Here is an 11567-nt window from a genome sequence, read left to right on the forward strand (position 1 = left end):
AAGGTAATGTTCCCAAGTTTGAAGAGCCCTCACAAGTGCATAGAGTTCTTTGTCATAGGTGGGGTAATTACAAGAGGCACCATGAAGTTTTTCACTAAAGTATGCAATTGGGTGTCCTTCTTGTAATAATACTGCACCTATGCCAAATCCTGAAGCATCACATTCTAGCTCAAAAGTTTTGGAAAAATTTGGCAAAGCTAGAATGGGTGCTTGTGTGAGCTTCTCTTTGAGTAGCTCAAAAGCTTTTTGTTGTTTATCCCCCCAATGGAATGTAACATCTTTTTTCACCAACTCATTGAGGGGTGAAGCAAGACTAGAGAAGTTAGGAACAAATCTTCTATAAAAGCTTGCCAACCCATGGAAGCTCCTTACTTCTCCTACATTCTTTGGAGGAGGCCAATCTTGGATGGCCTTTATTTTCTCTGGGTCCACATGAACCCCATTTTTGGTAACCACAAATCCAAGAAATATGACACTATCAACACAAAAGGTACACTTGTCAAAGTTTGCAAACAATTTGTGTGTTCTAAGAATTGTTAAAACAACTCTCAAATGATTTTCATGGGTTTGCAAATTTTGACTATATACCAAGATGTCATCAAAGTAAACAACTACAAACTTCCCAATGCAATCCCTAAGGACATGATTCATAAGTCTCATGAATGTGCTTGGAGCATTTGTAAGACCAAAAGGCATAACTAGCCATTCATATAATCCAAACTTGGTCTTAAAGGCAGTTTTCCATTCATCACCTTCTTTAATTCTTATTTGGTGATAGCCACTTTTTAAATCTACCTTTGAAAATATTTGTGCTCCATGCAATTCATCCAACATGTCATCAAGCCTAGGAATGGGATGTCTATACTTGATTGTGATGTTGTTGATAGCTCTACAATCACAACACATGCGCCACTTCCCATCTTTTTTTGGGACTAGCAACACTAGAACAGCACATGGACTTAGACTCTTTTGAACTAAGCCTTTATCTAGCAACTCTTTGACTTGTGTCTCAATCTCCTTAGTTTCTTGGGGGTTGGTCCTATAGGCTGGCCTATTAGGAAGAACTGCCCCTGGAATGAAATCAATTTGATGTTCTATTCCTCTTATGGGTGGAAGCCCTTTTGGAATTTCTTGCGGGAATAGATCATCAAATTCTTTCAAAAGTTTTTGAATGGATGGAGAAAGAGTTGAAATCTTTGAATCACTAGATGTGCATGTAAGTGTCCCTTGACAAAGAAGAAGATATGAAGGTTGCTCAACTTGAAGTGTATTGATTAAAGTCTTTTTGTTTAAAAGGACTTCATGTTGAGTGACCTTAGGTGGCACACTTGTTTCTATACCCTCCTTTCTTTTTGACTTTTTCTTTTGAGCATGTTCTTGCTTTCTTAAAGACTTCATTTGTGCTTGATCCTTAGCCACTTGGGTAGGAGTCAAAGGATGAAGCACAAACTTCTTGTCCTTTTGATGGATAGTGATGGTATTGGTTAGACCATGATGGACAGTTTGATGATCAAATTGCCATGGTCTCCCCAATAACACATGACATGCTTCCATGGGAACTATATCACATAAAACTTCATCTTTGAAGTTCCCAATGGAAAATGCCAACTTCACTTGATTCTTGACTATTATATCCCCATCTTCATTTAGCCAATGAAGTTTATAAGGTTTTGGATGGGGTATAATATCAAGTTTCAACTTCTCAACCAACCTTGTGCTACAACAATTGCAACAAGACCCACTATCAACAATGAGAGAACAATGATTTTCTTGAATTTTACATCTTGTGTGAAAGATGTTCTCTCTTTGTGATATGTGTTCAAGACTTGGTTGGTTGCTAAGTATCCTTCTCACCATGAGAAGTTGCCCATCATCAGCATATATTTCCTCTTCCCTCTCTTCTTCCTCACTCTCACTTGTACTAGTTGGGGTGTCACTTTCACTACTATAAATGTCCTTGCCTTTCAAAATAATGTTTCTTTTTGTAGGACATTGAGTAGCTACATGACCCCTTCCTAGACATTTGAAGCATTTGATTTTACTTGTTCTTGTGTGTGAGGGTGTTTCTTTCTTGGGTCTCTCTTCTATTTTGGCTAGAGGTTCAAATGGCTCTTTTTCTTTAAAAATTTTCTTTTCAAAAGTAGGTTGAACTTGAATTCTTTTAGAAGAAGATTTTCTCAAGTTTTGTTGTTCTACCTTTATACATATTTGAACAAGATCATTCAAATCTCTATAAGGTAGAAGTTCAACCCTATCTCTTATGTCAAAATTGAGCCCACTTAAAAATCTAGCTAAAGAAATTTCTGGACCCTCCACTATGCCTGCCCTCATCATATACAACTCCATCTTTTGTCTATATTCCTCAACTGTCATAGACCTTTGTTGTAACCTTTGGAGTTTATCCATGAGTTCTCTATTGTAGTAGGAGGGAATGTGTCTCCTCCTAAGGGCAGACTTGAGATCATTCCAATAGTGGATGGGAGGGGCTTGATGTCTAAGCCTCTCTTTGACCAAAGTAGTCCACCAGTACATTGCATACCCTTGAAAACTTAGGGTAGCTAGAGAGACCTTCCTCTCTTCACTCACTTGGTGGCATTCAAATAATTGTTCCACCTTCATCTCCCAATCAAGATAAGCCTCTACATTGTCCTTCCCATGGAAGTGAGGCAACACAACATTGACTTCTTTAGGGGGTGGGGGTGCATGAGAATTTCTCCTATGCCTTCTAGAAGTAGAAGGCTGATGAGGATAATAATCACCCAGACTCATGGTCATCCCTCCCTCTTGAGAGTTGTCACTCTGACTTCCCCTAGACTTACTTTTCCTTATCATTCTCAACTCATCTTGAATAACAGCATTTTGAAGCTCTCTATTGACTTTCTCTTCATTCATTTCTCTTCTTATTTCCTTGAATTCATTAACTAAAGTTTGAAGAGAAAAATGTTCTTTTTCACTATCACTAATCCTAGGAGAATGCCTTCTAGACATTATGATGGACTTAAATGTTATTCTTGAAGTAAAGACTAGAGATTTTCACTTGAAGCAATATTCCAGGTAAGGGAGGTGATTCACTAGGAATGCTTAAGTACCAAGCCTTATCCTTGCCAAATATGCTTCTTGCTACTTACTAGAGTCCTTAGATCAAAATCACTCTTAAATCCACTTAAGTCTTAAAGACAACAAAGAAAACATAAAGCAAAGAAAGAACACAACCTAACTCTAAATTCGGACCCCTAAGAGAGCTTCCTATTCGCACAAGATATATGCTATCTAGTCGAAGATTGGAAAAACCATTAAAGTGAGGTCTCCTAGGTGAGGCTTAGACTTTGGATCTAAGACACACTCACCGTCTACTCAATTTTAGGTTGTGAGACTTCTTTAAGTCTAGTTACAAATGAGGGAAGAGCACTTGTGAACTCTAGCACCTCACTTGCTTAGATTTGGAACTTACAACCAAAGAAACCAAAGGAAATTACAAAAGAAATTTGGTAAATTGTAAGAAAAAAATGCGAATTGGCTAAGGGAAAGATGTGTGCAGCTTTGGCTTCTCAAAACAAAGAATGAACTATGTTTAATTCACAACAATCCTCTCAGCTGCAAGTGATCACTCAAGAACACAACTCTGCACTTCTAAAGTGTGCTGCAGAATTGTCACGGTTTTCCTATCCAAAGTACCATCTTCTTGTCTTTGCTCCTCTTCATTGAACCTTCTTTGATGCTTCCAATCGTGATACACCTTCTGAGGTATAAGCCACCTACCCAACAAGCCAATTAATCACTGAAAATATCACCTCAAATGCTGTAATTTTCACAACCAAAAGACAGCAACACCAGGAAATTTTTCAAACAGTTGGTGTGCAGAATGTAGAAAAATCGAAAATCAAGCAATGAAAGGAGTTTCAAACACGGTGGCACCTCAAATAGATCCTAAGAATGGTTCTAGATCAGATTTAAAACATAAGAAAAGACTTTAGATCAGAATCACACACGAATTGGCTATGCATTGAAAATTGACAAAACTGTTTGATGAAATGCCTGAATGAGTTGCACCAGATTTTTGCACCAGATTTTTATACACTTCAAATTTTCGAAACTGATGATGCAATGGTCCTAAGTGCCTTTTAACATTTGTAATATCTCTTTTGAATTGTTATCTTAATATTTTAAATGGACCATGGCTTTTACTGCATCTAAAAATGATGAATCAAGCAAAGTAATGCAGTGCAGAATTTGACAGAAAAACCAGCACAGTTTTTTTTTGCAGCAGAGTCAATTTTTTTCAATGCAGAAAAATAGACCAAATGAACAGTACTGCACCTAGTTATTTTCCAATGATTCAAACATGTTTTGATGATGATTTATAACTTGTTGGAACTAATTGGATACATCAAAACTTTATAAAACAGAAAATCACTACTGCAGTACCATATTTGAGCTAAATTTAACAACTAGCATGGTCAAATTTTGATTCAAAAGCAATTCTGATTTGAAAACAGCAAAGAGGAGTTAGAAATGGTATTTGAAAGTTGCACAAATGCAGAAATTCAGTGTTGATGATGGTTAGCAATGATCTAATACTAACCACACACAATTAAGCAGAATTTTCTCAAGGAGACACATGCATCTCAGCCACATGCTTGGAACATGACAAACTATTTGGAATCAACTCATTTCATCTTCCAAATGGTTCAGACAATGGATCATTCAACTGATGTTCAATAGAACAGTGCACAAGGCTATATGAACAGCAGAATTTTTGTTACAGCAGTACACTTTCTGGAAAACAGAACAGAAACCATGTAGATCTGAGTTTGGTTGGCAAAAATTTAAACACCTGAGCTCATCTCTTGATTGTTCATTGCTCTTAATTGGTGTAGCCACATCCAACACTTTCAGAACCGTAAAACTGGGTTAAAAACCAGATTTGATGACAGAACAACAAATTAACCAAACATGACTAAGACAACACCAGAAATGATGTTTAAATGGTAAAATAGACTCAAACAAGCAAAGACAGCCGAATAAAATGAAGGAAAACTCAAGCAAAGACAGCTAGTAGCCAATGAAATTAAGAATAGATCCTAAACACAGCAATAATTGATGAAAAACAGTGCAGAATTTTCAGAAACACATCAAGAACAACCAGGAAATTTTTGACAGCAAAGAAATGGAAGAAATCTGGACTTATCTCACGGTTCTAACTTGAACCTAGGCTCATGATACCACTTGATGCATCAAAGAGGATGCATAGGAGCAGATCCGTGAGTCTGGATGAAGCAATCAGCTCTGCTGCAATTGAAGAATCAATGGAATCGTGCTGGAGAATTTGTAGCAGAGAATGCTCTCTGTGTTGGCTGGATTAAATGGAATGTGTGTAGCGGATTGAAGTGATTAGATGAAGTGAAATGGAAGTTGGCTTGAGGGAATGGTAGGCTATCTCAGGCGGCTTCCACAATGGAAGAAGATAGCAATGGAAAAGCAAGCAAGCAAAGAGGACTTTCGGATGAGAGAAATTTGCAAAGTGCAGAATTCATCTTCTATATATTTCCAAAAGTCATATACATGCTTATCCTAGTAGCTTATATAGCTAACTCTCAGCTCCATGCAATGCAATGTATGTGAAGTAAGGAGATCCACAAAATACGGATCAAGTGCCACCTTACCCACATGTGCAAAATGTGATGGTTCTTTTAGAAGCCATATTATTCACGTGGCTTATGACATATGCGCATAAGGAATTGAAATAAGCTAATACTACCCCTTAGACTACTATGCGCACACCCCCCCATGTGCCAAAGTCCACTTTTACCCTTCTCCATGTTTTGGCATCTTACAAGCATCTTCTAGGTCTCCAATCTTCCATCCAAAGATAGCAAAGAGGGTTTGGCCTTTGGGAGAGTACTCATCTTGTAGCTTCTTGATCATCCCTCTTGTGATAGGTCCAATGGTGCTAGGCCTTCTTGTATCAACTTCTGTCTTTAATTTCTATATCAAATTCCTGCATCAGAAGCAGCCACCTCATAAGCCTGGGTTTTGAATCAGCTTTCTTCATTAAAAATTTCAAGGCTGAGTGGTCTGTGTGAACCACAGTTTTTGATCCCAGCAAATATGGCCTATACTTCTCCAAAGCAAAAATGACTGCCAGCAACTCCTTTTCTGTGGTGGTATAATTTCTCTGGGCAGCATCAAGGGTCCTAGACGCATATGCAATGACATGAGGGATCTTTTCTTTTTTCTGGGACAGCATTGCTCCCAGTGCAAAGTCTGAAGCATCGCACATCAATTCAAAAGGCAATTCCCAGTTTGGAGGTTGAAGAATTGGTGCACTGGTGAGTTTCCTTTTCAGTTCATCAAAGGCTCCCTTGCACGTCTCTTCAAATTCAAAAATTGTGTCCTTTTGAAGGAGTCTAGACAGTGGCAAGGCTATGTTGCTAAAATTTTGAATGAATCGCCTATAAAAGCCTGCATGTCCTAGGAAAGAACGCATTTCCCTCACAGTGGAGGGGTAAGGCAGGGCAGAAATCACATCTATCTTAGATTTATCTACTTGGAAGCCCTTTTTAGAAATAACATGTCCTAGTACTACCCCTTCATTGACCATAAAGTGGCCTTTTTCAAAGTTTAAGACCAAATCAGTTTCAATGCACTTTTTCAAAACTTTTTCTAAATTGCTTAAGCATTCCTCAAATGAAGCTCCAAACACTGTGAAGTCATCCATAAAAACCTCCATGCAACTTTCTATTAATTCTGAAAAAATACTCAACATGCATCTTTGGAAAGTTGCAGGAGCATTACATAGTCCAAATGGCATCCTAGTGTAAGCATAAGTGCCAAATGGACATGTAAATGTGGTTTTATGTTGATCTTCAGGGTGTATATGAATCTGCATGTACCCAGAAAAGCCATCTAGAAAACAGTAAAAAGGTTTACCTGCCAACCTTTCAATGACTTGGTCTATGAAGAGGAGAGGGAAGTGATCTTTCCTTGTGGCTTGATTCAGCTTTCTGTAATCAATATAGACCCTCCACTTATTTGCAACTCTGGTAGGCACAAATTCTCCCTCTTGATTCTTTACAATTGTCATTCCAGATTTCTTTGGCACCACTTGAACTGGTGATACCCAAGTACTGTCTGAAATGGGGAAAATCATCCCTGCTTTTAAGAGCTTACTCACTTCCTCCTTCACCACATTTTGAATAGTCGGATTCAACCTCCTTTGAGGCTGCCTAACAGGAACTGCATCACTGTCCAGCAATATTCTGTGCATGCAGAGGGCTGGACTGATCCCTGGTATATCTTCCAAAGTCCAACCAAGAGCATTCTTGTGCTGTTTCAAGACTTGTAGCAACTGCTCTTCCTGGTCAGGGTTCAAACTTGCTGAAATGATTACTGGAAATTTACTTCCAGCTTCAAGATAAGCATATTTTAAGTGCAGAGGCAGCAACTTTAATTCAGATTTTTGCTGCTGCTCTGGAGTTTCTTGTGCAGATTCTTCACCAGGTTCAAAAACGTCTTCTTCTAGTGCTTGCAAGTCCATATTTTCAAGGAATTTATCTTCACACCCAATGCATAATTCTGAATGTAATTCTCCCTCTGCCATGTTCAAATCAGATTGCACCTGAAGCTCCAAATTATTACAACAAATTTCTGAATAACTGAACACATCTGAATGGTTTTCCAGGGGATGACGCATGGCTTCAAAAATATTGAATCTGACCTGGGTGTCTCCAAACTCCATGGTTAAATTTCCTTCATGCACATTGATAATGGTTTTTGCTGTCATAAAAAATGGTCTTCCCAAAATCAATGTAGGACTCTGCCTTAAATTCTCACCCTCCATTTCTAGAACATAGAAATCTGCTGGGAACATTAACTGATTTACCCTCACTAACACATCTTCCACAATGCCCAAAGGTTTCGCAGTGCTTCTATTGGCTAGTTGGATAATGACAGATGTAGGCTTTAAATTTCTTAACTGCAGAGCCTTATAAACAGAACTGGGCATGACATTGATGGATGCTCCCAAGTCCACTAAAGCATTTGCAATGGAAATTTCTCCAATGGTGCATGGGATGGTAAAATGCCCTGGATCACTATGTTTAGGAGGCAGCTCCAACTTGGAAACAGTAGAAATATTTTTGATTTGTGGCCTCCTCAATCCTCTTTTATAGGTGCACACTTCTTTAAGGAACTTGGCATATTTAGGCACCTGTTTAATTGCTTCCAGCAGAGGCATATTAATTTCTATCTTCTGAAAAATCTTCAATAACTCCGCATCAGTTTCCAATTTCTTTTCTGCAGGTGCAGATTTGATAGGGAAAGGAGGTTTAATTATGGTTTCTAATTGCTGCTCATTCTCGACAAGTTTTTCTTTCTCCACAGGAGCATGCAACTCCTTTCCACTTCTTAACATGACTGCATTGGTATTGGCAGTCTTGTTTACTTGCACCTCTGGTTGATGAGCTGGCTGCATTTTCCCCAGTTCAGACGTTCCTCTCAAATGGGGAGGAATATACTTGGTGGTCTCTTTTTCCTTTGCAGGTGTAATTTCCCTTGATACATTGTTCTCTTCAACATCTTCCATACAACCAGTTATAGTTTCATTTTCCCAAGAATTTTGTTGAGATCCTTTCAGATTCACTGTGCCCCAGTTCTCTTTCAATTTATTGGTTGCTGAGTCACAGGTTGCATTTATTGGCTGCTCAGTCCAACCTAACAGCCCTGATGCTGTCATCTTATTCTCTGAATGTTTCTGATTCAGCAGCTTCACTTTTTCCACCAGATGGGACATTACTTGAGTCATTTCCCTTAAGTCTTTGGATTCTGCCCCAATTACTGGCATAGTGACAGCAGCTTTATTGTACAAATATCCTTGATAAGAGCACTCAGCCATTTTACTCAACAGCTGTCTTGCTTCAGCTGGAGTTTTGTTCATTAAGGACCCTCCAGCAGCCGCATCAACAAACAATCTCTCTCTTTGTAGCAGACCTTCATAGAAATAGGTTAGGAGTAGAGAATCCTGCAGCTGATGATTTGGGCACATGAGGCATAATTTACTAAATCTGTCCCAGAAATCAGCCAAACTTTCATTCTGCCCTTGCTCAATGGTGCAGATCTGCCTCCTAAAGTATGATACTCTTGATGCTGGAAAAAATCTATTCAAGAATCTACACTGCATCTCTTGCCAACTTACAAAAGGCTGCTGCTGGTAAATTATCCAATACCTGGCAGCATCTTGCAGGGATAAGGGAAAAGCCTTCATCATAACCAGTTCTTCAGCAGCTCCTGGAGGCTTCATAGAAGAACACACCAGAATAAATTCTCTGATATGTTGGTGAGGGTCCTCATACTCCCATCCGTGGAAGGTGGGAAGCAACCTTATGAACCCAGGTTTAAGTTCAATTCCATATGCATTCCCCTCCAGGGGTAAATGGGTGCACACCGGCTGGTGACTCATTTCTTGGTTGGCCAGTTCTCTCATGGACTTCTCCAGAGGAAAAGCCATACTAGTTACCACACTCTCAGACTACTAAAACTACCCCAAGCTAATCTCACTAATTCCCCAGAGTTTGGCTGAACACACTCAGCCTAAACCTCTCAACAGAGATGCCAATCAAGCACACAGAACAAAAAAAAAAAAAAAAAACAACAAAAATGTTCCAAGACAGCCATCAGAATCAAAACCAAAACAGCAAAAAAAAAAATCCAAAATTAAAATTCACACTACTGCAGTTTTAAAAACAGAACCTAAGCATACTAAAAAGAATTTGCAAAAAGAAAGGAAACCCTTAAACCTATACAAGACTAACCTAACACTATAAAACTTAATTCGCCGAGTCCCCGACAGCGGCGCCATTTGTTAAACTGATTTTTGTCGCCTAAAATCAGAACAAACTCAGTTTCCCCACTAATGTAGTAAAGGGATAACCAATGACTCAACTATGATTAAGTTTCAGAGTGTAAAGTTAATTCTTGGAATTATTTACTACTTAACTATAAAAACAAGGTGGGGAAATAGAAAATGAAACAGTGAAATTAAAGAGAAAAGAATAAAGGAATCAAATCTATATAAAAGAAAAAAATCAAGAAATAAAGTGCAAAGAAATAAAAACAAAACTGGAACCTAATCTAAATTGTAAAATAACTGCATAACAAAACAGAACCTAAACTAAAATGAGAAATGAATGCAATTAAAACTAACCTGTGAATGCTAACAATTAACAGCACAAGGAAACTAAAACTAAAACTGAACAAGATTCTAAGAGTAGACAGTTCAACATCTAATCTACTAAACCTAGTCTATTCATAGGAAAACAAAAATCAAAGTAAGAAATAAAATGCAATACAGATCACTCTATCCTAATCTATATATCACCAGAAATCAATCAAGAACAGAATTTAGAATTGAAACAAATCAAAAACAATACCTAAATTCTAACCAATCAAAAGCAATACCTATGTAGTTTGTTAATTACTAATTAACTTTACAATACTAAAATTATCTTTATAGTAATAATTTGATAGCATCAATGATATCATATCACTTACACACTCTCACTTTTCACACATATCAGACTATGTGATATGAACACACTAAAAGATCGAAAACAAACATTGTATATTCAGAGACTTCTATATCTCTTTTTATTGAATCTTCATTGTGGATATATGTGATATTCTTTATATTTGATCAACTTGGACTATATTTAAATCTTCAGGAATATGATTGTTAGAACTCTTATCCCAAATTCATGATTTTATAAAAACCGAGTATCGACATCTTCATGCAGAGCTTCAAAAAGGAAGGTTCTAATAAGATCTTTGATGCAATCTTCAAATTGATGAATTCTTTGTTTTTTTAAAGGAAACAATTCAAAGATATACATAAAGATATATGAAATTAAATCATTCCAGAATAGTTAGAATATTTTCATATTTAGAAATAAAATATATATCTATTGATAATCAAGACTCTTTCAATTAAAGATATGCACAATATAAATGAATCACTAGTGCAAAACGGAGTTAAGAACGCAGGTCATATGTCTCGGTTTTCAGATAACCGAAGCATATGTTAAGGCGGTGGCATTTTTGCAATTTCAACGAACTTATATGCCTCGGTTGTAGGAGAACCGAAGCATAAAAGTGGAATTACCTCAGTTAGTAACAAAACTGAGCCGTAATGTTCTGACTATTGCCCTATTGCCTCTAACCAACCGAGGCCGAAAGGTTCTCAGATTTCAAAATGAAAACCCTTGGCCTTAGGTATTACTTTCACGCGAGCCTTGGTATCTCCATTTCTTTTTTCTCTTCTTTCTCTTCATCATGCGAAATCAGAAGCTTGAAGCTTCTACACTTTTTCTTCAGCGCGACAGACTCAACATTGGCGGCGAGCGCGGTGAGGCACGACGAGCGCGGCGAGGCACGATGAGCGCGGCGAGGCACGACGAGCGCGACGAGGCACGACGAGCGCGACGAGGCATGGTGAGGTTGTGGCGAGGCACGGTGAGGTCGCGGCGAGGCACGGTGAGGTCGTGACGAGGCACGGTGAGGTCGCGACGAGGGCG

This window comes from Vigna angularis, chromosome 7, assembly GCF_016808095.1.
Source record: "Vigna angularis cultivar LongXiaoDou No.4 chromosome 7, ASM1680809v1, whole genome shotgun sequence".
Lineage (NCBI taxonomy): Eukaryota > Viridiplantae > Streptophyta > Magnoliopsida > Fabales > Fabaceae > Vigna > Vigna angularis.